This window comes from Camellia sinensis, chromosome 10, assembly GCF_055761805.1.
Source record: "Camellia sinensis isolate YWXY chromosome 10, ASM5576180v1, whole genome shotgun sequence".
Taxonomy (NCBI): domain Eukaryota; kingdom Viridiplantae; phylum Streptophyta; class Magnoliopsida; order Ericales; family Theaceae; genus Camellia; species Camellia sinensis.
In genome coordinates, this window is record NC_138970.1 from 143,523,748 (window position 1) to 143,528,514 (window position 4,767).

Below are 4,767 nucleotides of genomic sequence, written 5' to 3' on the forward strand. Positions count from 1 at the left end.
TGAGAAGAGGGAATTGTGTTATTCTTTGGATGATGAATTGGAATAAAAGTATTTATATTCATCTTGTGTTATTTGCATATCAATTCATTTGATTACATTAAACTTTGAAAGTTGTTTGAAAACTTGCATTGAGAAAAGAATGTTAAGAAACAAGTTTCCATGAATTGGTTTTGGGGCAAATACAGTGGTAAGTCTTGACAGGTGGTGTAGATGAAATTGAATAGGTGTCGAGCCTTCCAGTTAATACTGGTAAAAATGACAGATTATAGGTGTCGAGCTTTCCAGTCAATGCTGGTAAAAATGACAAATTGGTAGTACTTGTATAGTCTACTTGCAGACACCAACCTAGGGATTATCAGAATCGTATTTACCACTCTTGAAATGAATTGTTAAGTTTTGAAGAATTGAAATTGCAGAACATCATTGAGCATGATGGTTTTCAAAGATGAATATGTGATTTTCTTTCAAAAGGGCATAGCATGGCATGTGCATTTCATCTCTTGAGACTTGTATAAAATATATATACTTTGTTAAGGATTTCCTACTGGGCTTTATGCTCATTCTTTGGGATTTTTATGCAGGAAAAGATGTAGTGATGCCGCATAACTAGAGGCGAGGAAATATGTGTTGAGAGTATGAGACTCTCATTTTGCTGTGAGTCTATGTGTAAGCCAAGGGCTGCATATGTGTGGGTTTGAATAACTGTTTTGTGTAACTAGGCTCAAGCCTTGAAAACTTGTAAACCTCTTGGGGATATTTATTTGTTTATTTACTTGTTGTTGGATTAATGTATTGTTACATGAAGAACTATTGTATCATGTAATGTAAGTTTGGAGATTTATATTCGTTTTTCTTTGAAAAAGCCATGATTGTTGTATTATCATTTAGGATAGAAATTTGCGGCGTTACAACAATTGTTCTCATTGCAGGACACACCAACAGTAGCAGCCAAAATTGATGCCTAGAAAGGAGGACAGAGGACAGTCCCAATTATCCCACAGAATGACAAGGGACAGGAAAACTCACATCAGCCGTCATGGGATGTCGGGCGAACAGAGTCAGTGTAAGGTGGGTCGCAGAGGACACTACGAACCAAGGGGACCTATGTTAAGGGATCTTGGAAAATCAAAGGAAAAGACCTCTGTTTTGATACAGTGGATGAAGGGAAGTCCAAGAGAACCAAAACTACACCGGAAGTAGCATGTCGAAGAGACTGAAGTCTATTGATAGCTGAGCTCCTGGTAGAACGAAGGAGGACCTAAAAGACTACCTCCAAAGAAAGAGACTCAAAGTTGAGATCACATCTAACGTCCATCCGAAGACGCCATTCTTGGTGTAGTTGGAAACATTTGAGGCGCCAAAGAGATTCAACATGCCGATGTTTCAGATCTACAATAGTAAGTCTGATCGAAACTTTCATGTTAGTTTGTATTTGAATTTAATGGCTCTATGGAGCGAGAACAAGCAACTGTTGTGCAAGATATTCCCGTCGTCGTTCAGGAAGATAACATTGGATTGGTTCTATAAGTTGCCGTGACGGCTATGCAGGCATTCAAAATGATATTCAGGATTCTAATCTATACGGTTCTGGAGAGGATCAGAAGCCAGCAATACTATAGGGCGCTGAAGAAGGTCCCTGATGAGTTCATGGGCAGGAGCTCTGGGAAGCATTGTTCTTACCATAACAAGGATGGCCACATGACTCAGGCATACAGAGCTCCAAAGTCACACTTGGAGGATCTGGTTAGATAGGGACACCTGAGAGACCTAGTCGATAAGGAGAAGACAAGGGAAGAGCACGCGAGGCTACTCCATGAATTAGCAGCACCACCTTCACCACCACCACCACCACCACCACCACAGCAGGCAGAAGGACCTTGGGTAATCAATGTGATTCACTCTAAGGCCAACGAGAATGAAGTTTGAGGGGAGACCCAGAGACTAAGGCATCTGCAACATGTATATCAGGTCTAACAAAAGAAGCCCAGAACAAATGAATATCAGGGACCAATGATTTCTTTTACTGAGACAGACTTGGATATGGTGCATCATTTGCATAATGATGCCTTGGTAGTAACTTTGAAGATTGGAGATTACCATGTGAGGCACATATTGATTGATCAAGGCAATTCTTGTGACATCATGTATGTCAGATGTTACAAGAAGCTTTGCCTCCACCAGGACGATTTAGAGCAATCTAACAACCCTATGGCCGAATTCAACAGGACACTGACATGGCCTCTTGAAGCCATGAATCTAGACGTGTAGGCAGGGAGTAAGAAGGTAATAATGGAGTTTACTGTGATAGATACTCCTTCCTTATACAATATCATTTTGGAATGACCTTGGTTACATGCAATGAGGGCTGTTCCCTCAAAGTTGCACCAATTGTTGTGATTCCCAATAGAATAAGGGATTGAAGAGGTACGAGGAGACCAAATACAAGTGAAAAATTGTTCCATGGAAGCAATGAAGTACACTTGTAATGTAAGGGAAGCAAAAAGTACAGAGATTGAGAGCGAAGACCACAAGGTCTTGGATGTCGGCAAAAAGCCTGTCGACAAAAGCAAAGAACCTTTGAAAAAGGTTTTGGTGCAAAAAGGTGATGATGAACGATTCTTCCTTCTTGGCTCTGGCTTAGCCGAGGAAGAAGAAAGAGAACTGGAGGCTTTCTTACGGGAAAACATAGAGGTGTTTTCCTAGACACCCTATGAAATGCCGGGGATCAGCCTCGAGGTCACCTGTCATATACTTAATGTGGACAAGTCGGTTAAACCAGTCATCTAGGGAGCAAGGAAGCCGACATTGATACATGTACAAGCAGTCGAGGAAGAAGTAGACAAGCTACTAGAGGCACAGGCCATCAGAGAAGTAAATTATCCTACTTGGTTGTCTAATACAGTGGTGGTAAAGAAGAAAAATGGCAATTGGAGGGTCTGCGTGGACTTCACAAACTTGAACAAAGCTTGCCCCAAGGACAGTTTCCCACTACCCAAGATTGATCAGCTGGTAGATGCCACATTGGGCCATGAGAGGATGAGTTTTCTGGACGCATACAAAGGTTATCACCAGATGACAACGTATGCCCCAAACAAAGAAAAGACAACATTCATCACCCCTAAAGGACTCTATTCCTACAGAGTAATGCCTTTTGGGTTGAAGTTTACAGGAGCGACATAGCAAAGACTAGTCACCAAGATGTTTAAACATCTAATTGGGAGGACAATAGAGGTCTACATAGACGATGTGGTTATTAAAACCAAGGAAGCTAGGAACCATTTGGCCAACCTAAAGGAGGTCTTTGACACATTGAAAACATATCGGCTTTGACTCAATGCCTCGACGTGCTCATTTGGAGTTGGATCTGGTAACTTTTGGGGTAGTTGGTTACCAAGAAGGGTATTGAAGCGAGCCCAAATCAGATCAAGGCCACCCTTGACGTGAAGAGCCCGATGACAGCCAAACAAGTTTGGTTACAGCAGGTTAGCAGAGATGATAAACCTCGCCAGTGCGATGAAATCAGGTGAGACAAGGACAATAATGGTAGATTATCTGTCAGGCCCAAGTATAGAGCCCCTAATAACAAAGTATGAAGCAATGTGTATGGAGCTGGGTCCAAGCTGGATGGAGGCCATAGTTGTGTTTCTTAGGGATAGCAAGCTGCAAGCAGACAGAAAGGAAGCGCACAAGATCAAGTTGAAGTCTGCCAGGTTCTGTTTATCAGCAGAAGGCCATCTGTACAAGAGATCTTTCACTAGACCCCTTTTGCGATGTGTGCACCCATCCCAGGTAGAGGACTTTTTGTACCCATGAGGGAGCATGTGGAAGCCATGCTGGGAGCGGATCATTTGCTCACAGGGCTATATCTCAGGGATACTGGTGGCCCTATATGAAAAAAAGATTCTTAAGTTTATGTGAAAAAATACGAGAAATGTCAAAAGTTTGCACCTTTGACACCAACCAATTACAGATCTGAATCCAGTGTCCAGCCCTTGGCCATTTGCCCAGTGGGGCATGGACTTGATTGGGCAACTGGACAGAGGAAGTTCCTACTAATAGCAACTGACTACTTCACGTAGTGGGTAGAGGCTGAACCCCTAGCCAAAATCCGAGATGTGGACGTGAAGAAGTTCATCTGGAAAAACATAATTACCAGATTTGGAATCCTAAAAGCCATAGTAGCAGATAATGACACTTAATTCAACAGCAAGTTGATCAAAAACTTTTGTGCGAAATACAAGATCAAGAACTATTATTTTACTCTTAGCTTCCTCCAGAGCAATGAACAAGCAAAGGCATCCAACAAGACCATCTTGGATGGAATCAATAAATGGCTAGAAGCTGCCAAGGGCAAGTGGGTGGAGGAATTGCCCAATGTCCTATGAGCATATTGGTCTACACCGAGAAGATTAACTGGAGAATCTCCTTTTGCCATGGCATATAGTACCGAAGAAGTCATCCCACTAATGATCGGCATCTTGGAATCAGAACCCAGGGAGTGAAGAATGGAACAAATGAGTGTAGCCAGCTTTTCATGCTCCTCGAAGGGGTTTAGTTTCCTCGAATATGATAGCCCTACAATTCGAACTCTCGTGGTTCTGAATCTGGTTCCACAAGTGCAATGTGAAACAGAAAACAAATGAGAGTCCAAATCCGAAAATCCCTAGAAAATTCATTAATCATCAGAGATGCCAAAAATGGACTGCATTGCCAGATTTTAGAGTCGCCATCTACATATTTTTTAAAAATTTAGGAAACCTGTACTCA